At 40.3% G+C, this 26,787-nt stretch overlaps 1 long non-coding RNA gene across 2 annotated transcripts; it reads right to left on the bottom strand.

The window, feature by feature from the left end:
• Positions 1-1,303: 1,303 nt before the first annotated feature.
• LOC128810122 (uncharacterized) lies at positions 1,304-26,632 on the bottom strand. 2 transcript variants are annotated; one of them, XR_008437946.1, is made up of 4 exons: positions 26,324-26,632; positions 13,420-13,609; positions 9,256-9,430; positions 1,304-1,379 (listed from the first exon to the last, which is right to left on the bottom strand). It is a non-coding gene; the product is annotated as an uncharacterized LOC128810122 (long non-coding RNA). The 2 variants fall into 2 exon arrangements; XR_008437947.1 differs by lacking the exon at positions 26,324-26,632 and adding an exon at positions 14,531-14,595.
• Positions 26,633-26,787: the final 155 nt, after the last annotated feature.

Here is a 26,787-nt window from a genome sequence, read left to right as displayed (position 1 = left end):
TCGAGAGCATGATTGGTGGCAGTGCTCATGTGTTATATACGCTATTTCTTACAGTGTTTGCCCAAGAAATGGAGAATATATATTTGATTTCACCTTCTGCCAGGGAAGGTGCAAGCCCACATTCCCAGCCCCTCAGTGCAGTTCCTTAAGCAGTGCTGGTGAGTTTCTGATCTCAGGACCAGAGGTATTTTCCAAAGACAGTTTAATCTAGCAGCAGAGAGTTTAATTGCTTCCAGCAGGGAAGGGAACTGCACTCCAGGCTCTGTGTCTGTACAAATGATCAAACAGTTGGCAGCTTCACAGGCACTGGACCTGCTGCTGGCCCTTTCTAAAACAAACCCCTGTCAGCATGTGAAGGGATTGTCAGAGGTGCCTCTCCCGGGCTGAGGGGCTCAGATGAACCATTCCCCCACCTCAGCCACCCCTTGGCCAGCAGACAGCTAATCCTGGATGTGGCAGGATGGGAAAGCCTTCTCCACTCAGCACTGATTAATACCACACACCACACTGCCCTTATCAGTTTTTGTCCTGAATAGCCTCAGAGACTTTCCCTGTGGTGTGATCACCATCCCAAAGATGTTCTGTGCAAAACAAGTAGCCCTCAATAAACTGCATTTGTTGAAACACTTCTGAGGGGCTTTTTTTCCCCTTAGTTATTTAAATAGTACATTACTATAGCAACTAGTGCCTCACTATCTTTAATGTAGTAAACTTCATTACACCATATGAGGCAGGAGAATATTATTATTTTACTTTACAAAGGTGGGAATGAGATACAGATACTAAATGGGTGTTTACAGAGAAAAGCTAAATTAGAATTTCAGCAAAGAAGATGCATCCAGGTTAACTCTATTTTAACAGTCACTGGTAGCAACAGGAGCAAAGACAACCTAATGTGGACTGGTAACTGGGAGCCCAAATCTGCCAGCTCCCACTGAAACCTGCCCCTGCTCCCCTGCCAGGGGTTCACATGTTGAACTCTTGCTCATGCACGTTTTACAGCCACATGTTATTTTACCTCAGTGATGATGGGCAGGAGCTTTCTTTTCATGAATCATAACACAATATTTCAATCCTTTTCTGCCACAGGAAGCGAGTCCTGGAGAAAGCTGCAGCATCATCCAGCACAGAGCCACGACCCCAGCAGCACCTTCATCCCACTGCCAGGCCAATCCTGCATGGAGCAGGCAAAACTCTGCATCACACAACGTTCTGTGTGTCTGTGTGTCATGCCTCACACAGGACCACACAATTTAACATGTGCCACTTCTCAAAGTCACCATTATTTAACTGAGAAAGCACATGAATTGATAACACTTTATTAGCATTGCTGGCACATCGCTCCTACAAAGCAGAGTGGCAAGCGAGGTCATTCCCTCCTGCAAAAGAAAGGTGTTTTATTATTCCAATACTCATTGTGATCTTTAATTTATTTGCTTCATGTAAAAAAAAAAAAAAAATCAGTGACAGATATGTTGATTCAGAACGTCTGTTAACAGTAGTGCTCTAGGTTTATCAAAGAAAGACAAGTTTGAAAAGGAAGCTATATTTTGAAAAAGAAAGAAAAATCAAAAGTCAGATATAACATGAGTGCATTTTTTTTTAAAACCTTTCCTGAAAATTATTCTTTAAAAGCAGCTGTTGCTTCAATTAGATATTCCTTTTTTTTTTTTTTAATTCTTCAATTAAGATGTTAGAAAAAGTAAGTTTAGATTTAGATTTAACTTAACCAATGAGTCAATAATTATAAAACACTGGAAATGATGAGGGTATCTATTACTAACATGAGTTTGGCCATTCATACAGGTAGCTAATATACACAGGCCTGAGACACAGCCCACAGAAGTCTCCCTAATAATGTTAAGAAGCTGCAAACAAAGCCATTGAATAGAATCCTGCAAAGCCTAGCCCTGCTCTAGAATTTGCATGGCAAACTGTTCTTCACTCTGAAATCATCTTCTAGAGTCTCAGGCTGTGGTTTTCAAATGTTCTGCCACTAGTCATGATGGCTACACAGAGCAGCTTGAAAGACTTAGCTGAAGGTAAGACACTGCAAGAATATCCCTGAGATTTCAAAGTCTGAAATAGTGTTTGTGAGAAGCAGGAATGAAGCATTCATCTGAGATGCTTATTAAATCCCAGACCCTGGAGTAAGAGCTGGAAGAGAATTCGATGCGTGTGGGGATCTAAAGAAACAATGGATTCCAAATCAATATGTAACACAATTGCTACTGTAACTGCATGATGCTCTGTTTTTCCATTCAGACTCCACTTTCCCTTTGGCCATATCCCTGTTATCATGAGACTAAACAGCAGAGATTTCATTCATTTCACTGCCCCAGTAACTAATCTATCACCTGAACTACTTCTACGTGCAAGATCAAAAGTGGTGTTGAAGAATAGGTGCTTGTTGTTAGGTTTAAGAAAAAAAAAAATATTCTAATTTGTTGAAGCAAATCCAGCATTGGAAAGGAAAAAATAAAACAAAACAAGTAATGATGAGAGAGAGTCAGTGCTGATAGTGGGAAAAGCCTTGCACTGCAGCACATCATCACACGCCATCAGGGATGCGCTCTCTCTCTGAGGATGCTGGCTGCACTTCCCAGAGAGAATAATCCTCCTTTCCCAGGCAGCAAAACCTCTGCTGATGGCAAGGAGATGGGATGGAGGGAATTGCTCTGAGAAATGCAGAGGGGTGCTCCCACAGCCCAGCTGGAAGGGGAAACAGATAAACTCCTTGTATGGCTTCTCCTCAGGGAACAGCTCAGCACTCGTGAGGGGTTTTGCAAAAAGAACTGAATGATCTCCCAAGGCCAGGGAATAATTGTGCAAGATGCCTGGGGGCACCAGAAAAGAGCCCTGCATGGAGAATAAGTTCTGGGGGTGGAAAAAGTTGTTTCAGCTTTCTTTTTGTCAATTTAAAGAGTATCACCTGAGGGGGTCTTATTGCTGCGTTCAGGGATTTTTTTGAGTTTTTAACAGGATTTTTAAAATTTTTTTATCAGTTTTCAATTTTTAACACATACAGAATCACAGAATCATCAAGGTTTGAAGAGGCTTTCAAGGTCATCCTGTCCCGTAATCAGCCTAGCTCCAACATAAATATCCCTAAACCATATCCCTAAATGCCACATCCAGACACCTCTGGAACATTGCCAGAGACAACAACTCCACCACTGGCCTAGACACTCTTTCAGTGAAGTTTTTATTTGTAATATTTATTTGCAATATCTAATCTGGACCTCCCCTGGCACATCTTAAGGCCATTTCCTCTTTTCCTCTCATCCTTTTCTTTTAGATAATGCAAAGGAGACTGACCCCCTCCCTCACTACAAACTCTTTTCCAGGTAGTTGTAGAGAGGAAAGAGATCCCCTGCAAAGAAGTTGTCTTGAAAATATAAATGGGATTAAAAAGCCCAGCAATCTGATTGCCAGGTTTTGGCTGAGACTGGCTGTAGGCACTGTGGCACAGACCCTAAGGAGCATTCCCAATCCTTTATTCACCTTATGACATGGCCCAGCAAAGGCCAAGTGCTGACACTCCTCTCCCACTCCTCCTCCTCTTCCTCTGCTCTGCTCCAGCCCTTTGAAATAGTCTCCATTTGCCTCTGAGCACTGCCTGGATACTCTTTGGCCACTCTATCCACCTTTTGTTGCTTCACATGGAGAGGTGTGAACTCTCTCAGTCTCTGACTTGAAACCCCCACTTTGGGGAATGATGTGAAAAGCATTTTTTTTACATGAAGAAAGTTAATGGAATTTTTTTTTTCTTTTGGTAACCATCAAGGATATTATTAAGAGCAAGGAAATACATGAAAGTAACCAGCTGATGGGTGCTGAAGGTGTCCACTTTGGATGGATTATTTCAGGGCACATTTTATAACAGGCATTTAGCTATTAAAATAATAGTAAAAGTAAAAATAATAGATTTTTTTAAATTTTAAATCACATTCTTTCTTCAGTCTATAACAATATTCCAGTTAATGACTTGATCTATTATATAGTTCTGTTATATGCTAATAAAGTTAATATACTTCCCATTTCAAAAGTGCTTTCCAAGATTATTGTATCAATTCCTCTTAATAAAGCCTTCTGATGGTCCTAGGGGGTGGACTGTGCAAATCCAAGGGATATTATTATGCCTCCCTAACCCTTTAAAATACAGCCAGTGTGGATGCTGTGTTTTGAGCATTGTTAGACCAATGCGTTGCTGTTGTGTATTAGAAAACTCTTTTGCAAGAACACTGTCAAAAGAAAATAATGCCATGGTTAGCTGTACATTGAGCAAACTAATGGATCTGAAAGAAATTTCAATGTGGTAAATAATCTTCTGTCTGCTATAATTAAGGATGTATTTGAGAAGAGGAAGATTACTTATCTGCTAGTACGAAAGGAAAAGAGCGTGAATGAAAATAAATTACGTGCAGCCCTCTCCAGGGAAGGGGACTGCCCCTGGGTACTCACTGTGAGAGATTTATGCGTTCCTGAAGATGTTCCTGCATCTGCCCTGCTGTGCACAAGTGGCAGGAGGATGGAGAGGAGCCTGAAACCCAAAACTGCCATTGATCCTGTTCCCTCTACATCAGGAAAACGCCATGCCAAGGTCATTGTGGCACCAGAGACCCAACAGCTCAGTGCACAACATCAGCAAATTATTCTCCACTCAGGTGGGATGAATACTGACATGACATTTCTGAGGCTGACAGGACCTGGTGTACCCCAGTGTCTGTATCACGTCATATGGACCTACCACGACCAACAGCATGGGAAAACAGGGAAACCTCTAAATGACCCAAGTTCTGTTTAACTACAACATGCACAGTCCTCCTCCCTGCCCTGCCTTTTGGAATTATTTATAGGATGTTCACAGCACACATTAGGTTTGACAGCAAAACCAGCAAGTAGATGGAGAACTATTTCACCTGGGCATGATTTCACATGGGATTAAGGAATAGAGCACAATGTATTTGGAAGAGCAGTGAATGATCTAGCTATCCATGTGGGAGCCAAAGCCTGTATCAGTGCAGTGTCCAGACCTCACTCACTCAAAACTCCACATCACTTCACATTTATGGTTTTCCTCCCATCTGCAGAGATAACAATGGTGACTCCAGTGAGAAACAGGGCTAGAGGAAAAACCTAGGAGAAAAGATTTTTTGGAACAGAAGACCTGAATTCTATGAAATATGAAATTATTCACATTCACAGGGGCTGAGGGACTCTCTGCAATGTTTCTAACTACTTTTGAAGCAAAAAAAGTCAAAATCAGTTTTTTTATTTTTTGGGAGATGTAATGTCACTTATGGACCTTGGCATGATCAAAGCACAGTAGTTTTCTTCTCTCAAGCACTTACAAGAAAGACACAAGAACATCTCAGTAGGGACAGCAAGAGAGTGTTTTCCTTATTCCACTATGTGACTGGCTAATTCCATGAAGCGTGAGCATTTTAGGAAGTTTTCACTGTACATTTGTCAGCGATGATCTTACTATGCAAAAAAACCCCCTACTCTTCTCTTTAGAGCCCCAACAGTCACTAATCTTGAGTTCCAGGGATCAATAGTGGGAGAAGAAGGTTGGGAGAGGAGATGTATAATTTTACATTTTCTTGTATGTTTGAAAGGAGAGAGTTTTCAGTTTTATTGAATGTTTTATTTCTCTTACACTAAGAAAGTTGATACGCTCTCAGAGTTTACCTCCTGGTAAGTAATATACAGCACTTAGGATTTATTTACTGCTTCATTTTTCTTCATTTCTGCAGAAGTTAAACCATTATTACTGCCTGTAATATAAAATCAAAATTATCTCAAGGTTTCTTTTTTTTTTACAGTTTATGTTTTTGCTCAGTATATCCCTTTATTAGTGTTATATGTTCTACAAAATAACCCAAATTGAAGGCATAATTGCAGGTGAGACCATAATGTTGAGATGATTTGCTGATACTGTAACCTCTCCAGGAGTAAAAAATGCAGTAGAAAAATAGTCAAGTATTTTATTTGCCTTTCATTCTACTATTATGGGCAGAGATATTATTAAATATTCCACTACACAATTCAAAACATCTGCAAGAATAAATTAAAATAGATATTGTACTTTTACCAGCAACCAGAATGCTTTTAAGAGGTATTTCTGGTTCAAAGGTGGAGACTGGATGGTTCTTTTTTGTTCTTTTGCAATTGTCGCATCATTTAAGCTGATAAGCACCCTGACTCTCCCAGACCTTAGGGGTGGAAATACCGGCTCATAATCATTCTGAGAGCTCCTGGAGCAATGCAGAGGCCAAGCTGCGTCAGCCTGCACGGGCAGGATATTGCTGCATGGAAGAACCTGGAGGAAAGCAGTAATAAGAATGGATGGGAGTTCACATGGAGACTTCCACTGAATCTATTTCATTCAGGAAATCCAGGAGTGCAAACCATTAGTTGTGACTCCATAAGCCAGTCTGGGAAAGAAACATCCTGTTTAATAGCAAAGGATAAATTTCAGCTCAGTTTTCTTAACATTGCCTTTTCCCTGCCTCCTTTCAGCTTTCCAGATGTCCTGCAGAGTGCCCCCTCATTTCTTTCTGGAAGAGCTGTGCAGCACTAACAAAATCAAGATACAAGTCTCACTTCTGTATCCGACTCCTCACATTCCTTGGGTCAAATTGGGATCTCATTTCTTTTTTAAGGCTGTGCTGGTGTGTTTTTCTGCAGAGCACTAGCTGCCTGAGGACCATAAGCTGTACATATCTGTATATGCTTATATCAATACATATACATATATACATATATATAAAGTGTCAGGTTTTCTGATCCTGAAGAAACTGCACAAATAGCCCAGAAAGTTTCACAGGAAAGTGACTTCTTAGTGTACTGGAAGCACCAAACTGGAGTTGTTTGCAGCTGTTTTTCTTCTCAGCCTAATTTCTAATTTTGTTTACTTTCTTGATATGTCCACTGACATCTGAGGAGGAAAGATTGCTGACTGCAGAAACATCTCCTTTTGGCAGCGTCATCCCTGTAATTTGTGCTGACCATATGAATATCTAGGTGGTTAATACAGCAAGGGAAGGTTTTATTTTTTCAAAGTGGGGAAAAAAGATTTCTCTGCATCATGCTGGGTGAGAATATGGGATCTCCTTGAACAATTCAGTTAGGAAAGAAGTTGGAGTTCAAATGAAAATTTTCAGTTACTCCGGTTTAGATGTGAAATTATTTCATTGAAGTAAGTGAAATTATTTTTGTGTTATCTTGAGCTAAATGCTCACAATTCAGCCACACTGCACCATTACAGGTTTTTCCCCTACTAAAAAGGCAGAATAGCACACCTTACTTTTTGATGGTGAAGAAGGAAGCCTTAGGACCACATTTGAAGTGGAAGTTTTAGCTCCTGTGTCACACAATTTCCAGGACAGTATCACAGATGAGCACTGCAGCCTGCCTACCTCGGGCAGTAATTATTTTCCTGGCTGGCTTGGGGTGTATTTCATTTAAAAGGTCTTTCCATATAAATTTGGAAATGTATAGTAGGTATACACACATATGTGCATACCTGTATGTGTTGATATCGTGGCAATGAGGAAAAGCAGGTAGAAATACACACATTTGTGGATTCCTCTAGAAAGGGCAAGAATGAGGATGAAGACAAGTCTTTAAAAAACCCCAAATCTCAACTCCTAAGATCATCAACTTTCAGTGTGTGAATTCGTCTACCTGAAGTCAACCCAATTACTCTCTCTCTCCAGTGTTGATTCTAATTCTTTCTGGATATTTTTATTCATTTCCTTGAGCTTCCCTCAGGCTGATTTCTGAGTTTTTAAGTTAATTTTTAAGCTTGAGGTTGTTTGTTTTGGAAACTTCAGAATATTTGTAGTTTTCATATAACAACTATCTTGGATTAATGGGCTTAGCCCACAGCCCTCTATTTCACACTAAATAAATGAAAAATAAAAATCTATTAACCACTGATTTTATAATAACTCCTAAATTATGTGAATTATATTTTGAGGTAAAAATAGAAAGTCTTTTAAATTCAAAAGTAAGGAAACCATCTCTGTGTGTTCATAATGGCTCAAATCAAATTATTGTCTTGGGTTTGGATTTGTACTACTGCTAAAACTTTTTAAGAAAAAATAAGTAAAATAACCCAGTGTTCCATTTCAAATCTTGGTGAGTTTTACAGGAGATGACTGGTTATCATGAATAAATTTAATGTAAATCTAAAGGTCCATTGCATTGTGGATTAAATTAGATATTGCTTACTAGATATTTATTGACTTATCTAGTAAGACTATTCTGATTTGGAGTTTATTCTAAAATCATTACAAACAGAAAGAGAGGTAAAGAAAATATCCTGAAATCTTTGCTTAACAAACAGGATGAACTAGAGAGAAAAGGGCAGCAAGAGAAGGATGGAGCTGATTTAAGCCCCCTATTGTCCTAATAGTCAGCTTTGAAAAAGTACAAAGAAACATAAAATCTTTCCAGTGAGAGCTTTAAAGAGAAAGGGAATAAAAAATGATCACTTTAAAACTGTGAGCATATTCACTTATGGCTCTGTTACTCCAGCAAGACACCCACAGCTCCCCTCCATGCCAAGCTCCGCAGCTCAGGAGCATCAGCAGACTGACAAGGCAAACTAACAACACTTTATGTAGGGAGCTATATTTGATACTGCTCAGTAGAGTCTTATACCTCTATAAAACTAAAGATGTCTCTTCTCAAAATCACCAGTACCAAACCTATTTTCTTTATTTCCACACACTCATCCTGTCCAGGAAAGTACTAAAAATATTTGCAATTATTATGGGTCCCTTTTTCCTACTTCTAAATTTAACATTGTTCTAAGCAATAATATCTTTTAGTTTTGGTCCTGCCCTGAAATTCAGACTTACATGAATTTAGTGTCGCTATGAATGAACAACATCTGTAAGGACCATGAGGCTATGAATGGACAAAATCTGTAAGTAACAAGACTTTGCATAAATTTAAAATAAATCAATAAAATTGAATCCATGTTAATGATTAATTTGCAAATATTTTCAGGTTCTTGTAATGAACAGAAGACAGAGGTGTAAGTTGAATCGTGACCGCATATCACTGGCACAATATTATCTCATTCCTTTAAACGAATTTGAGCTACATGAATCAACATGAGATTGGATCAGAAATGGGATGGAACCAATTTTCCTGCAGCATGATCTTTTGCAATACATTTCTGCTGGCAACTTTGGGGTGAGTTCTTTTTGTGATGATGCACACAGTTTAATCTCTCACCTTGAAGTTAATTTTATCCTGCAGTAGGCAGAACAGCCATTATGTAGGAGCAGGATGAATTTCAGAGAAGTTGGTTTCACATGCAAACACACGAGACCTGGGAGCGCTTGAGTGCTGCTAGGGTGCCAAGGCCTGTCTGCCTGAGATGGTGAGGGAGGATGGCTCAGCAGCAGGTCTGTGGAAATGCAAACACATCTCACCAAACAGCCACAAGTCACCTCAGTCTAGATTTAAAATATGGTCAGGAATAGCAGAACACAAAGATGTAGGAATTAGGAACTTGGACTAAAAGTTGAATGCCTCAGAAGTATGAAGCACTCTAAGGAGACATGAACTCCTCTATTCTTGTGTCTCTGGGTGCCAGGCTGGAGGCACACCTTCCAGTTTTCCCATTTCTACTTGCCAGAGGACCAGAAGTGGGGAGGAGCAGGATTTTCTGTGTTTAAAAATTTAGGGCTCTTGGTTGGTAGAAAGGAGCTCTAGCTTTAAGTGTTGCTCCCTTTATACTATAAATAGTTATCAGATACATGGAGATAACTCTGATTAACAGAGCGTTATCAGACGTAAAACAGAAGGACACAACCGTTACAGGAAAAAAAAAATTAAAAAGACATAATTTTGAGATGTCTGAGAGGCATGTTTTCCTCACAAAGGGATGGGTACTGTAAGGTAAGTCTATTACTTCTGCACGAATGGCATCACTGATACCTGAGAACATTCTGCAGCACAAAACAAACTGGATAAAAGTCTGAGGAGTTCTAGTTTGGACTAACAGTGAATTTTTTCCCCCCTCCTCTTTCTCAATATTTTTTTTGTAGGAACAGGGAACCTTTAGGGGAGAAGTGATGGCATATATCCTGATGCAGTTTGGGCATATATCCTGATGCCCCCAATACTGGAGTGTGGATTAAAGACTATTTTTCAGGATTGAATCTTTGGCTTGAGCCATCTCATTATGAATGGGATGTCCTTGGCATTCCTGAATGCAAACTGGCATTAATATTTAGGTGCTTCCTGACTGATGTTCCCCACCCAGAGCCTTTAGGGAGTTTATTGCTCTTCCTGGTACAGGACTGGTGCAATATTGTCTTGCTGCCAAGCTTAGGGCACTATTAAAACTGCATTTCAAAGTTTACACTTCGAGTGCTCTTTTATGCAACTTTCGGGTTTTGGCTGAAATGTTGTAATGCCAGAGAAACATCTAAAAATAATACTTCATAATTGCAACATATAAATCTTACATAATGCCGCCTTTCAGCTGAGACAGGTTCATTTACAACGGGAAAGAAAAGCCCTTGGTGCTGCTGGCTAGAACAGAGACTCAGATGGAGTGGGGGGAAGAGAGCAAGTCTTGTTCTTTCATGTTGTTCATTTTTACTGTCAGGATTCACATCTATTCCTAGCGGCACCTCAAGACCTGAGGAAGAGGGGAACCACGCCATAAATATGGAATACAAGAATTTACACAAGGTCGTGCCAGACAGGACTGGGTAAGGTAGCAGCAAACCTTTTAGGGCTGCAAACTCTTTTTCTCCTAGGCTTGAGCAAGGATTGGGCTAAAGGTGTAAGAGGGAAGTATAAATATAGATGCTAAGGTGAAGAGGCCAGCAGAACCAAACAGGATCCTTCCACAGCAGCAGAGGATCAACAGAAATCGTGTGTGTCTGAGCAATAAACAACCAGTGCAAAGCATTTAACAAGCATCAGACTCAGGTTTGGGACTCAGGATTTCCTTTTTTCATCTTCATGTTCATAACTTATAATAATTTCACTGCAATTTAAAATATGGTTGAAAGGAGGCATAAGGTAACAAATAATCATTAGTGCCAAATTAAGTAGGTTTTGTCTGTAAGTAACCAAAAATAAATCAGTTTATTTCTGACTATAAAAAAATTTCAAAACACAGCTATAATTTAAATATCTTTAGACTTGAAGCAGAAACACTTTTCCTGTAATTCAGGTAAGCTTTGAGATCAATTTTTTCTCTTTAGGTTGACTTTTTTGCATCCTTAATTGTTTAGCTTGGTAAGTAAAAAGCATATAATTGCCATAGCTTTGCAATTTAAGGGCCAGAACATGCAAATTCTATCTTGAAATTAGTGAACATTTTAATCTTCTTATCTAAGGCCTTTAGTATATGATTGTACAGGTGTGCCCTGGCTTCTTAATAAAATGCTAATCCCTCTCAGTAAGCAAATATTTGTTCAAAGAAGTAAAGTTTAAAATGAAAATAATCTTTTTCTCACTACTATCAATAGATGGGATAGATAAGAATATTGGGAGAGAACAAGGCAGCTACACATCACATTATAAGGTATTCTCATATTCCTGTGTTGAGCATGTGGTGAATAAAGGCTTTTTATATATTTCTCCAGACACGCTCAAGGAAAAATTGTTGTCTTCATCAGCAGAGGCAAAAGGAATCTCTCTCTCTCTCTCCCCTTTTGCCCAGATCTCATATTTCTGTGGTTGCTATAGAAAGCTATTACTGGAACTCATATCTAGTAAGTTTTCCTCTCCATCACCAAATAAGTCCTTAATACCCAGTATTCCAAGCTGTTTGTTTTAGATATTGTTCTCCAAGATCTCCTTTTCCTTCTTTTTTTTTAACCTGTAAAAGGGTCAAGGTTTTATTTTCTCTCCAGATACCTTCTAACTTCAAAGTTTCTGAATTTAATAAAATTCCTCCATTGTCAAGCAACAGCCACCAAGACATACAACAAATCACTCTTACTTGTTTCACTTTTGCTCTGTTGTGTAGCTGAGCAGCTCATGATTCCTGCTGCAGCTGACAAGGAGCAGTTTTGATGGCCTGACATTTTCAGGTGGACTGATTTCTGCAAGGTGGCAAGTCTTTGCCTTTTCCTTCCATAGTAGCAAGGGCTCTGCTGGGCCTTTAGGAGCCAGGATGGGAGCAAGAATGGGAAATGGGGTGTGAACAGGAAGAGTTTTGTTTAAAACAAACAAACAAACAACCCCCTCCAGTAACAAAGCACAGAACTAAAGGTTTTTTCCTTTTTCAGAAAAAAATAGCTACGGCAGCAGCCTTGCTTCTGAAAAGCAGATGTTACATGAGTGACAGAAAAAGGCTGAACTTTAAAGTCTTGAGAGTGACTCTTGCAAAACATTCAGGACTCCTTTGTACGGGTGACTCGTGAGGGTGGAGTTTTGCCCAGGGCAGCAGAGCCCCTCCAAGGCTGATGGTTTGAAAGGATTACTCAGAAAAGCTCCTTCTCTGTCAGTGTCAGGTATGTGTCTCAGACAATGCAGAACTCAATGATGCATCATTTATGTTATTGTCCTATGAGGGTTATGAATTCTATAATGTAAAAAGCTCTGTGTGACACACATCTACTTTCTTTCCACTCTTCTTAGTGAAATTCAGGAAAAAAGATGTACTAAAAGCAGAAATGTTAGCTGAATTACACCCCACCACAAGAGTTTTGTATATTAAACAAAAGAGGATTCATACATCCAATTATGCAGAGTGAAATGCAATAGTCAACTCAAAGACTATTTTTTATCTTAATGCTTAAATGTTAAGCTAGATGTAAAAAGGACATATAAATAAATGATAAATTGTTGATTACTTTGAAAGCTAATTTGAAATTTGTGTACTGTGCTGCCAACAGCGAGTGTCCTGAATTGGCCCAAGAGATGCAACTTAATGTAGAAGCACCTGAGAGGGTGGAGATCCACCTGATAAGAAGATGCGGGTAAGAGATGGGGTTCAAAGCATCAAAGTGATTCTGTCCACGGAAAAATAAGGCCATTACACAACTTGTTACAATATTTGTGTGAGATTTCTAACACAGGAACAGTGAGGGAGAAAAATAACTCAAAATTGGAGCATTAAATCTGGCCTGGACTTGACAAATGCACACAAAAAACTACGACCTCCATTTTCCTGTGTTGAGTATTTCAGTGTAGCATAAAATTATGTTTAGTTGGTTCCCCACTCCCTGACTCCATTTCTACCAAAAATGCACTTGCATGGTTGCATGCTCACATTTCACCATATGCACACTGATTCCCCAGCACATTTTAGGGTGCCCCAAATTGATATAGCAAGTGGCAGAGCATGGCTTTTTATGGTCTGGCTTCAGAATTATAACTAGTCCTCATGCATTGTGTGTTCAATGCACTTCAAAAGGCAGCTCCTACCCTGATTCAGTCTTTTTCTTCAGGTTGCCATCATGTCTTCTTCAGTCTGTCCAGGTCCCTTGCTCAGGTGCTGGCCTTTGTGGGCTCCTGCAGGCTCAGAATCCTCTCCCTGCCATCCAGTAGAACGAGTATTGTCTTCCATAGCTGAGGGCAGTGCAAGCAGGACACAGCCAGCCCTTCTTTCCACAGTCTGTGGGCAGATCAGGTGTTACTGAGGGTTAACACACAGAGGAATGGGATGAGAAAATGGCATCTGAATCTCTGTTTGCATTACAACCCTCTGCTGTTTGATTAAAAAATCAGGGTTAGTCATCTCCCTTGGGAATCTCCCTCGCCTCTAAGGATATTACAGTGTTCTGGAAGTCTACATGAATATTGGCTTGTGGTGTACTTCTGGGGATATGGATATCTGGGGAAGTGGGCAAGGTTTTTGTGCATTGCATGGAAAAGCCAGAGGAACAAACTGTCACAGCCTTTTCACAGAGCCACACAGGCACTGAAATCAGCTGCTCTTTGGAAAAGCTTGGACAAATGGGAAATATTTGATCCAGAAAAGCATACTTTTCACTAGCTCTTCTCCTGAAGGAATTAGTAAACTGGGGCAATGAAAGGCAATGCCTGACAGTTTCAGCAGAAAACCAACATCCAGTGAAAGAGCAGGACCTTGCCCCAAAGGCATTGCCCTTTCCACGTTGCCCCTTGAATGACCTTATCGCTGGCAGTCTGGCTCCATCTGTGCTCCAGCCTTAGCAGGGTGGGTGTTTCCTATCAGCGCTCTCCAAAATTAGGAAGGCAATTTTACTTCTGCCTTGAATTGCCATAATTAAGATGCTTTTTGCATCTGATGCCTTTCTGGGTGCCTTTCATCTGATGCCACTGATCACATGGCCTGGACAATCCTCCCGCTCCTTCCTGTGCCATCCACCACCCACCTCTGCTGCTGCTGGCTTCCTTCTGCACTGTGCAGGGAACAGCAGCATGTGCTCCACACCCAGGATATCTTCCCCTCCCAAACTGGAGATGGATGGGTGGCCAGCCACAGGATGACAGAAAGATAGAAGGCAGCTCATGAGTGGGACGTAAGGGTGGGGAGAACAATGCCTGCCAAAACCTCTGAGATCTGGGTGTGCTCCTGCTGAGTTTGGTTGCTGGTCCAGATCTGCTCTCCCAGCTTCCTGGCTGCTCCATGTGCTCGCTCCCCTAGAGAAGAAAGGTAGGGCTGTATTTTTAGGAAGCTGAGATGAGTCTCCAACTTGGGGGTTTCACCTTGTGCTGCCTGACTCCTTAGAGAGGAGCATATGCTCATCTCTGAGGTGGAAATAAGGAACGTGGGTCCCAGGAAGTGGGATCATTGTTCTGAATGCCAGGACTGACATCCCACAGCCTCGGGAAGGAGGCCAGTGCATCTTTTGAATCTGAATTTCAGGCTCTGGGGCACCAGGATCGTGTTCAGTAGATCTCATTCTCTATGTGCCAGACCAGATCGTGCACTCTGAACGTATCACTCAAGCTGCTGACAACAGGGTTCAGCCAGCTGAACCTGCACAATCCAACCCTGCCTGGTGTGGAAAGTCTTAGCTCAGGAAGCAGGCTGGGCTTTAACGGGAGGAAATCTCATATTTATTCATGATTTAATTAAGAGAGACCAGGCTTTTCAGCCTGTTTTGAATATACATGAAAACAAATATGTAGATAAGGCTATCGTTCCTTTTATGAGCCCTGTGCTTCTGAACAAAACAGCAATTTCAAATATTCTGGATAGTGAGATTTAATCCATCACTTGGGCCTGACCCTGCTTTTCCCATATAGGGATTTAGAGTATGGTGCTACAGATTTGAATCCTGAACACCAAAGAAAAGACACATGAAAAGCAAAAATCTCCCACTGAATTTTGTTCCAGCCTTGTTTGAGCACAAACCTTCCTGTGATTTGGGTTTTATTCATTAAAATAAAGCACACAGAATAACTCTCACCTACTATTATTAATCATAAGGATTTGCTCAGGAAAACAAATATACTTGGGCTTTCAGAACAAATCAATTTGGAGAAAGAGAATATTTTGTCTGCCATGACAGCCCAGAAGAGGGTAAAAACAAACAACTCTGCTGCTGCTGGTTTGCAGCTGACTCTGCGATGGACTGCTGGTGATGTGTGATGCTATTTTTAAACAGCAATTGTTTAATCACTTCTGTTCCCATGAGCTGAGACTAAAAATGATGCCTCCAGAGCACTTTGTCTACAAGCAGGTAGAAATAACTTGATCACATCCTTTATAGCTGAAGAGGAGATGGAGCTTTATGAAGCATCGGCAACACATTTCACAGAGAATCTAAATATTGAGCAGGAGTGAGAGTGTGTTGATCATGACATCTAAGTGGCAAAATGTCACAAAGTGATCTGCTATGAAACATATCACCCTCTCCAACAGAAAAGGGAAGAGCCTTACTTAAAGCTGTGTTTTTTCTGGCTTTTTTTTCCCCTTTTTTACGCAGACTTAACTCTTGGGGCTCATATCCCCACTTTCCATGAAAGGCATGGATTATGCTGAAGGACACTGGTAATTGTATGAAAACATTTTTTGAGTGTAGATATTTCCGGGATTGTTTATTGGACTTGCTGTTGGTTTGTTGTACTTCACAGCTCCACTGTGAACTTCTCCCAGTGAAAGCAAAACTAAACACCAATGGACTTACCAGGAAGAGAGCGTGACAGTGTCTCACTCAACACAATCTCAGCCACAGTCTCCTCACAGCTCTGAACAATGACTGACTGTACCTCTACACCCGGATGTTTACAGCAGGCTTGTACCTTGTAACACAGAAACAATTCCTATTATAAATATTGAAGCAGTCCTCCTGCAGAAAAACATTTATTTCAGCAAACTGGAGCTATTCCCTCAGTCAGACCCTGGCGTAACTCTGTGTAAATCAGAAAATTATGCGAACGAGAAACTTGACCTAATAGACAGAGCAAACACTTAAACCTCCAGCATGGAGAGTAATAGCCCGGCTTCACAGATGTCAATGGGAATTTTACTGTTGACTTCCATAGGGCTAGCATCTCACCCATATCTGCATAGATGATTAATAGCTCTTCTGCCTTTCAATATCCTCCCTGGCTAACAATAAATTATCTCTGCCAGTGATTACTTTTAAGATGTAGCTCATAAAAATCTCTGTGAAAAGCAAATAGTTTCGCCTTTGGGACAGACTATATTAAAGTAAGTGTTGGATATTTTTGAAATTTTCCCCAGATGGATTGCCATAGGACACTACAAGATCTTCCTGCCTTCATTTCAAATAATCCCAGACACGTGTCCTGCTACAGCATTACCCTTGTAGATTTTTTTTCAGAAAGAAGGAATTAAGCTTTCTATCAAAGTGTGTTTAATATGAGAGATTGTTAAATGTTTTTTTTTTTCTCCCTCTTAGTTTATGTGTTTGCAGAGATACTTTTGTTTACTTTGAGAAGACATAAGTACCATCCCTTGTGTCTGGGTCTTTTGTTTGTTTGTTTTGGGTTTTTTTTGCAGACATTTGTACGTCTTAAATATAGTGTTCAGAACAAGTTAATGTGAGGAATCTGCTAGTTTAAGTTTATTTTCATAGTCTGAAAGTATTGGCAAGTGCCAGCTTTGGTGTGTATTCTGCTGCAAAGAAAAAGACAGAAAAGAGGTAAATAAGGTCTGATTTTGAAAGTTGCAGGACCCTTTAATTCAATAATCCTCCTGTGAACCAATGGTATTTAACACCTCTTTCCATCAGATAATTCATTCCCATTCCTGCCTCTGCTTTCCTTTTTTTTTTTTTTTTTTTAGATCAGCTGGAGAATGTTTCCCTCAGGACCACAATTCCCAACTGGCCCAGCTGCCAGTGACTTTCTCTTCTTCACATTTCTTGGGTTTCCCTTTCTGTCTTCTGTTGCTCCCTGTATCATTTCCTCACTCTTCAATCCCCTGCATTCTCATTCAGAGGAAGGGCACCAGGTTACTGGTTTACACAAGGCTTCTGCATGTATTAAGACAAAGTATAAACTCCAATGTAAGAAATGTAAGAGATGTCTTCTTGGCTTGCATGTGATGCTGCAGAAATATCCTTGGGGACTCCTGGAGTGAATTCCACTTTCTTCACTGAGAAAATAATAATAATTTACTACTACCCTTTGTTTCTAATCACCTAGCTATTTATCCATGAAGAAATTTCCTCTCTCATCCTGCTGCAAATTTCCTTTCAGACTTAAATGACAGAATCCTTGAAAGCCCTTTGAAAAGGAGCAGGCAGATGCTGAACTGTGTCCCTCTCACATGGAGAAGAGGAGCTGAGCCCCATTTTTCTACAAGTGCAGAGAACTGTATGTTGCTATCAAGGGTAAAGGACTGGTGAAGAAGAGGTTTATGTTCATATCCTCATGATTAGAGCTGAAAGTGAAGCCTTAGTCCCTCAGGCCAGGTCCTTCACACCCACAGACATCCATGTGTGTTTTGACATCATCTGCTTTCTTTTCCTGCTGTGCCTGTATTGAAAAAAATGTTGAAGCCCTTGAAGTATTTTTGCACATGTAACTGTCATTGGATATTACCTAACATCCAGTGCCCTTTCATTTCTGCATGAGTGCACAGCTTGCTCTGCTCCCCCTTTAGATAGGCAGGTAGCACACAGCCATGAAAGAGCTGCTCAAGTTATTGAAGTGAGTTCCCATCTTAACCAGGATCACCAAAACACAGAGTTGGTTCAACATAAAGGTCTTCTGTCTCTCTACTCTTCTCCTTTCCCCCCACCAGCACTACCTGTATCCTCATTCCAGGTAAAAAAGATTCAGAATTTGTCCTAGCCAGAGGAGGGGGATACCCATCCTTTAGAGGAGACAGGGAGAGGGGAAAGGGAGCAAATCAGCATTTTGAATCAGAATCATATTTTTCAGAGGAATCCTTCTAAAACCTCAAGCAGTGACTGTAAAACTGTTATCAGTCAAGATCTGTCTAGCAACTTCTTTAAGGAAACTTCTTCCAGACCTACTCAGTGTGCACTGCAGAACTTGGGAGGAGAAACAGGCTGCTGAGTGTCCCACTGCATCAGGCACTTACATGTGAGCTAAAGTCTCTGCTGTGAGAGAAGGTAACAGCAAATGAGCTGGACTTCACACTCAGGAGAGTTAAAGTCATTCCATGGGAGCAGTTACTCTGCAGTTTTAGGTCAGGGATTAAATTCAATTCAACGTACAGAGCCGTGTTATTCTGATTTGTGCACTTGCACTGGTAACAGATCTACCTGCTTCTGTTACAAAGAAGAGATAAATAAAGATTAATGTGATCTTTGTTTAGAAGTTGAATTTGGATTTTCCCTCTCCATCGTTCACTGTAGTTTCTCATTTTCAGCTCTCCCTCTCCTCCATGTAGCAATTTCTGTGTTTCATTGTTATTCCATCTGCAGACATAAGAGTAAATGCTGTGATTCCCTAACAGCATTAGCTAGATAAGCCTGGGTGAATTAACCCCTCAGAGAGTTTATGTTCCATTCTGAATCACCTTCTAACATATTATTCAATGACTGCACCCACTAAACTTTTTTTTTTATATCCCCGGTAATTTTTTTTTTCTCAATAGTTTCCTTTGCCTCTTCTACCACTTTCCTTCTTCATGCTCCTTAAGTGCATTTGTGCAGACATGAGATGCTCCAAAGGTGGGTGGGTATGTGACAAGGAGGTATCTGACCCTGCCATGGTCATATGTGTGAAGCTTCTTTACCTACAAACTTTAACATCAACCACAGATAAAAGGACAACATATTTTAGTGTCAATTATAAAAAAAGAGAATATTTAAAAGAGAGAAGTTTAAAAGTCCTACTTTTTAAGTCTTCATCATAAGTAGCTTGGTAATTTTTTTTAATTTCTAATAGAATTTATTAATTCATATCAATTATTTTGAGAACTATATCAATTCAAGTTACAGTATGCTTTTGTAGGTTTTATTCCCATAAAAATTTGAATTAGAAAAGTAACTATTATGCTTCTTGAAATACGCTATATCTATTATTTTTTTCAATTTGAATGGCCACATTGAAATAAATTATGTTTAGAATTATCTGAAGCCTTAACCCAACTAAATACAGATTATTCAAAAAAATAAAATACAATGTAAATAGTGACTGGATCTACAGTTATGTAAACCACTGTAATGTTCCTTTGTGATCTATAATTTTATTGCAGGGGGGGACGACTTCGATTTTAAGATTTTACGCTCCTTTTCCCCCCAAATTGAAAGATTTTTGGGTTTGAGCCTAGTTCAAAGTGATGATTTGAGCAGTAGCCTATGGGGGGCACTCAAGGACTGCAAACAGATCCCGCTCCTCCCAAACTTCTCAGATCGTCTGCGCCGGGATGGGGCAGACCCTGGGGCACATTTTCACATTACCTTTTATAAAAGGAACAAAAGTGAGGAAAATAAACTAAACCATTTTTTTTTGTCGCAGCTTCACTATTCCCCGATGAAAGACAAAATTATATTAAAGGTGCATTTAAATGACATTCAGAGCCTGATTATGCTAAAAGCATAAGAGCATCGTGCAGACTGTGGAGCTTGTCTGCATTTTTAAATTACAGACAAGGTACCTTTTACAAGATGTTTCAATAGTAGAGACAATTATTGTTTGCCTATCGAGTTTTTGGGATTGTTTTAAACTTTAATGACATTTGCATGCTCTGTTTTTGGCTTTATGGAGTGAAACAATTATTTATGCAAATTGTTTTGATTTTTTTTTTTTTTTTTTTTTTTTTTTTTTTTTTTTTTTTTGTGCCATGAAGGAAAATTTTGCCTACTGTTGTAGTGATGGCTGTTTGCCACAGCAGTCATTTGGACTGCAACCGTAAAGCCTTTATCTGATGGCAAAAATCTTGTACCAGATGTTCTTTTATTTGATCTGTTTTATGATTAATCAGATTTAGCCCAAAACCAGAATGAAAACCCTGCTCTGGCACCTGGCTGCCGTCGCACAATAATTTGCTTTGTAGTCGGGGGGGGAGGCTTGTTTAGCCTTTGAAACGCTGTGGTGCAGACTCATAAGTTTTCATTCTGATACATTTTGGAGGAAGAGAGTAAAAAGTCACTATAATAGCTGTCAGCAGGATAATTTTCCAAACATCTCAGACTGGTAAATAGCACTAATTTCTCCTAGAGGGAAAGTTAAAGGAAGTTTGGATAGCAAACAGTTACACACAGAAGCTCTCATGCCTGGCCAGGCAGCGCTGATGCCACTGCAGTAGGGGTGGGACAGAGCCTGGGCTGATGCACCACCAACCACAGGGCTAAACCTCATCCAAATAGTACAATTCCACTTCTCTGTAGAAAAATATTGTGCCAGAAGGAAAGCGTTCGTACAAGCTCCTTCAGTAATGCAAGTGCCTAACATTTATCAAGAAGGGAAAATGTTATGAGTTTATAAGGCTGCTGAATTGAGTATTGTGGAGGTATGTTTGGAGTGGAAAGGGAGGGCTCTTCCCTTAGGAAAATCACCTAAAATACAAATGTGAAGTATCATCACTGTTTTGATTCAAGCTGGGATCATTTTGGCATGAAGAGCCAATGTACAACAGAAAGTGGCAACTGTAATTTTTTAATAATAAATACATTAACTATAGTTGGTTTTATTGCATAAGGAGAAATGGTTTATGTGTTTCCTGGGCATGCCAAACAACCCTGAGCTCCCCAGGTTTGTTAAAAGAGGCATCCCTATTTCTGTGGTATATCATCTTTTCTTCTTATGCTGCATAACTGGGAATGCACAATTGATATTTGTCAAATAGCATCCATTTACAACACAAGTATCTCCAATTTCAACACCACCAGGTGTAAGTCTTAAAAAAAAAACCCTTCTTTTTTAGATATTCCTTCTGTGCTTCTGGCAAATGGCAAATATATGATCCTTGAGAGCAGTAAGGTATGGGAACATAACAGGAGATTGTGGAAATGGATAATGACTTCTGTCAATGACATTATGCATTATGCATTATTATTATTTTAATCATTTCCCATCACTAAGAAAGATCCTAGTAGGTTATTCCTGATGCCACATTTAGGAAAATAAAAGAGGTAGATAAAGGTGTACACTTTACTTCACAATACTTGCACAATGAAATTGAAAATTTCATAAATAAGTTGCATTGAGATCTCATTTAAAAAGAAAAAAAAAAAAAGAAAAAAAAGACGAGTTCTCTCCTTAGGCAATTTTCATGTGGGTTTTTGAATAGGTGTTGTGTGAATGCCATAAATTATGGAGTTAATCCTAAATTACTAATCGTAAGACTGGTTGTCTCTGCTACCCCTTGGTCCTACTGGAGAGGCACTTAGTTGTCCAAATCTCAACAATTTCAGTAACTGGACCTTCAGGACAAAAAATGTAGAGCAAATTCATGATGAAGCACATGTTCATGGGTATTTGGGAGATGAACTTTAGTTATCCACTGTCTCAGAAAATCACGTTATATTAAACAAAGGTAATTTTATTATGTTTTTCAGAGCTATGCACTATATTTATTTTTGGATAAACTGGTAAAAGAAGTACTTTGAACTGACTAATATGCCACATGGTCTGGTCACAAATTTTACCATGAGAGTTTGGAACAGATGGAACCAGATATTTTTCTCTTTTTTTCAACTTTTCATACTTTTTCTAAGCAGTGACTACGAACACTTTTTTTTTTTTGGACAAGGAGTTTCTATTACATTCATTGGAAATAAATTTCATTTCTCCCTGCATGTGAGTGCAGCACCTCTGAGAACAGCAGGATGGTGGGTAAGGAATTTGGCCTGCTTTATATAAACATCTTAATTTATTGGGTAATAGAATGATTTGGAACTTTCTTTTGAAAGAAATACTTTTTTTTTTGTGTGTGCGTGCCTCAAAATTGCCCTTTAAACAGACTTGAAAGGTGATGAGTTCTTTTCTGTTCTAATAACTTTTATGAGGCTATTTTTACGAGAACCAAACCTTGCAATCAGCATTAAGATTTCCCATTTATGCCTTCACTAAAGCATGTCCAGTTAACTGCAAAATGTCACTTGTCCTGAGCAGATGTCTGGGTACCACAAGCTGGCGTTGAGCTGCCCTTTAGCAGAGCTGCATCAGTTCATTGCATTTCCCCTGGTGTGGAATGCACCACTTCTCAAGAGTTTTGCAAGAAAAAAAAAAAAAAAAATCAGAATTTTTTTACAATAGCTGGTAGATGGAGTTTAGTGCAGATCGAGGTCATGGTTTCCAGGTTTAGGACTTTGTGTTCTGCTTTGTGTCTCATTTATTGTTGCACTAGTGAGGCAGGGTCTTCACACTGATCTGTTTTTATGTGGCTTTTAATACCTCCCAATTTATGCATTAAAGCCACACCAAATCATCTGGAATGCCAGGCAGCAATTTCCATCCATGACACTTGGTATGCAAATATCCACATTACAGCTCACACATGGAGAACTTTTCCTGCAGCTGTTGGAGATGCACGTCCAGAAAATCTTTAATATTGAAACCAATGTTGCACTGCAGTAATGAAAAATTCCTTCAGGGATGTTTTCTCCAGCAGGGATAGCATGGAATGCAACTCTCTGAATTCAGATAGGGTGGGTTTTTTTGTTCTGTTTTTAATCTTTGGTCTTTCTTCTCTTCTCGATCCTCTCAAATACTTTCTCCCTTCTTTCTGCTCCTGTGTCAGCTGCTGCCTGGCAACTTTTCTCTGTGTGGTGGGATGGGGCAGGGCACCCGACCGCCTTTGGTCTGCCTGCCAGCACCATCCCCTAGCAACCAGGCCAGGCACTGTGATGCTCTGCAAAGGGCTGCACACCAGCCAGCAACCTTTGTCCCCACTGCCCCTGTCACACCAGGCACTGGGGGAGTCTCTGATGCCACCATCCCTGCCTACCCACACAACCACTCGAAGGCTGTGGCTGGTACACAATAAACAGGAACACAACCCAGGTCTCAGTGATGCAGTCCAGGCGTTTTCATAGCGACTAATGCCAGAATTACCTTCTGGTGATAATTAATATTCCTGTGTTGTATTATACCAGCAAGTATGAATGATTGGTTCTACTTTGTTTAATTTATCTAAATAAGAGATTTCATAATATTCTATAGCTTGATGAATTAATTTATTTAACTTGTCAGTGTTAATAACTCTGATTACGAGGAAGAAGTTATAAAGTACCGTAAGTGTGAACAGATCTCTAACAGCAGTTTTAACTTTGAATTTACTTCTGACAAGTATTTCAGTCTAGTCTCCTATGCAATTAACTTCCTTTTTTTGGCTGTAGCAAGGAAAAGAGATTCCCTGGATTCTTTTCTGTATCTCTCCACTGTATCTGCTCCCTGTGTAACTCCCCAGTGCTTCTGATTTGGATTTTTCAAGCGGGACTGAGTGAAGACTTCAATAAATATTTGACAAGCCAGACTGGTTCCTGAGCTGTGTACCTGCACTGGTCCTGTGTGTCTCGACATTCAGACACCACACAGAAATCTGAACACAGCTGTGTGCATTCAAACAGCAACAGGGAGGCTGGGAATGCAGAAACTGCTTCCAGCTAATATTGCCATTCCCTTTTTTTTTTCCTCAAGTCTGAGGCTAAAAAGGCTGTCATACAGCAGGTGATGGCTTGAAGCATCTAAATTATAATACATGTATAAATACTGCCTTGGATTATGATCATTTCAGCAAACATTTCAGCAAACTTTTTTTTTATATTCATAGAATTATACATTAAAACTTTCATGCACTTCTTGGTGCAGCCTTTTTTTGGATGTGGAAAGGAGAGATGAGAGTTGAGTTACTTCTATGTATTTTTACTGTACTGTTGATGTCATCCCATTCCATCAGAGAATGGGATCCTTCAACACTTCATAGCAATTGATGTTTAATGGAAATGAGGCTGAGGGGAATGATTTATCAAAGGTCAACTTTTATTTGTTCAGCAGCCTGTATTTTAAATATGAGACTTCTATAAGAATTCTCACCTCATGGTATTATCTTGAAGCAAGTTACATTTTTAGGTAATTTAAAAAAGAATTACTTATCAGTAATTGAGTTTTAAGTCATAATTCACATCACATACTCCATATCGACATTTTATGTCCTGTAAACAAGGGGGCCACTGACTTTTATTATAAATATAATTTAAATATTTTAATAAGCTTATGTGCATATGTGATCAGCAGTATTGAAAGCAAGATCAATCAGTTCTTCAAAGTCTCTCATAAATGCTAATGTTTAAAATGGGCACTAAATGGCACTGTATCATTAAAGGAAATTATTCACGGAGAGTAGAGAGGACTGTTGTTAAATAAGTATGGAATAAGAATTAAAAAGAGCAAATTAGATGGTTGAAAAGCAGGATTTTAGCTGAGGTGCTTTTGTGAGGAGGCACGAAAGGGCAGCACACCAATTAACAGATAATGTTTGGGGGAAAGGCATCACCACTTGCAACCCTGCAGACCTTGAAAGTTTTGCAGAAAATTTTGCGAGAAGACAAGAAGAAGACTATTCTGCAAAGACAGTTCCACATCTTGAGAATGCTGGGACAGCGTGTTCGCTGTGAATATGTGTGTCTTTATACCATGTGACAGTCCTGGCACGGGGGAAATGTCACTGATTTAATGCGGAGTTCCTTAAAACTTGGAATTCCCCCTCGTTTTCCTTCACACATTTTTCTCACTTTGCTCCAGCGTCTACAGATTTTTGTATTTGAAATGCAATAGGTTGCTCAAATAAAGCCACAATTAATGCCTAAGAGCCGTATAGGTGGCTTGGGGGATTTGAGGCAGGACACAGAGCAATCTCTTCCATAAACCCGGTGGAATGATGTTCCAGTGTGACATTCAGCATGACTTCATTTTGGTTATAAAAGCAACCGATTTCCAAGACCATGGACACTGCCAGATTTTTTCATCTTTATTCAGACCTGTTTCTGTATTAGCAAAGGCTCTCTACTCTGGGATCCATAATTCTGCTCAGTTATGGCTGTATAAATACTAATTGACTGTAGGTGAATTACACAGGCTTTAATGGCAGTAGATGAACGCAGAATTTGATCCAACTGGATTTTCCCCTTTGGCTGTAAATTCTTTGCTGTCAACAAGCAAACCTGCAACCCTCTGTGAGTCCTGACAATCCTTGACCTCAGAGACGGCTCTGGGACCCGGACTGGGCTCTTCAGTTCTTGGGCAACTGAACTTCCCCCAGTTCAGCAGATATAATGATATATTTGACATACTACGTTATGTACTTTTCTGTCCTTCAGCATTACTTGGTCTGTCTGGTCCTGGAAGCCTCCTGGCCATGGTGCTTCATATAAAAGGTATTTAGGTTCTGTGCTGTGGATATAAACGTGAAGGTGAAAGAGCTGAGGCTTTACCCTTGGAATGTGAAGGTCTCAGCCATCAATATTAGCACCCGGCTGTCTTTGGAGAAAACTAATATCTGAGGATGATGTAGAAGCTTTATCACCTTTCACCTATTAAAGGGTCTGTTTTTTTTAAAAAAGAAAACAAATGTGTGAAGATGTGATAAACTGTAGTTTTGGTATGGGGCCAGTTCAAGGTAATACTCTTGCCTAAAGTCACATAAAGTCTAAACAGGCAGTATCGACTGTGAACTGAGACCTCAAGACAAAAAAGAACACTTAGAGAAGATTGAGCGGTCACTGGATATGGCATTGTGCTGTTAAAGTAGCGTGATTCCCTACTTTCATTGTCTGAGAATTACACAAAAACAAAACCCTGTCCAAGGACAGGCTGGCCGACGCTCGGAGCCACCTGTTCTGCTGGAAGGTGTCCCTGCCCATGGCGGAAGGTTGGAACTGGATGGGCTTTGGTGTTTACCACAAACCATCCGGCGATTCCGTGGAGCATCATTAACCGAACCCAAATTTACCTGGGCACCTTAGGACAACGACTTCGCGCTCACAGCCCGGGGCGGTGCGCATCCCCTTCCTTCAGCATCGCCATCCCTCAGCATCCCCGCAGCTTCACACGGCAAACGGGCTTGTGGGGTTTCAATTTTTTTTTTTTTTTTAATATATATATATGTATCTTTTTCTTTTTGCTAACTCACTCCTCCTCCCTCGGCCTCACTCGCCTTTGCGGATTATTAAAAGAAAAAAAAAAAAAGAAAGGCGAAACAACCCCTCAGATTTCAGAGAGCACCCACCGAGGGCGGGAGGGCGCAGCGGCTGAGGGCTGAGGGGCGCCTCCCTTGAGGCGGCTTCGCGCCTCCGGCGCGCGCGTGCGGGAGGCGGCGCGCGGCTCTGGGGGGGGTTGGGGGGAGTGCGGTGGGGGAGCGGGCGGCGCGAGCGGCGCGCGGAGCCCCGCGGGGCGGCGCGCGGAGCCGTGAGGGGC

The sequence above is a fragment of the Vidua macroura genome, chromosome 7 (genome assembly GCF_024509145.1).
Source record: "Vidua macroura isolate BioBank_ID:100142 chromosome 7, ASM2450914v1, whole genome shotgun sequence".
In the NCBI taxonomy this organism is placed as follows: Eukaryota; Metazoa; Chordata; class Aves; order Passeriformes; family Viduidae; genus Vidua; species Vidua macroura.
Note: the sequence above shows the minus strand (reverse complement) of the source record. Positions and strands in the feature narration are given on the sequence as shown.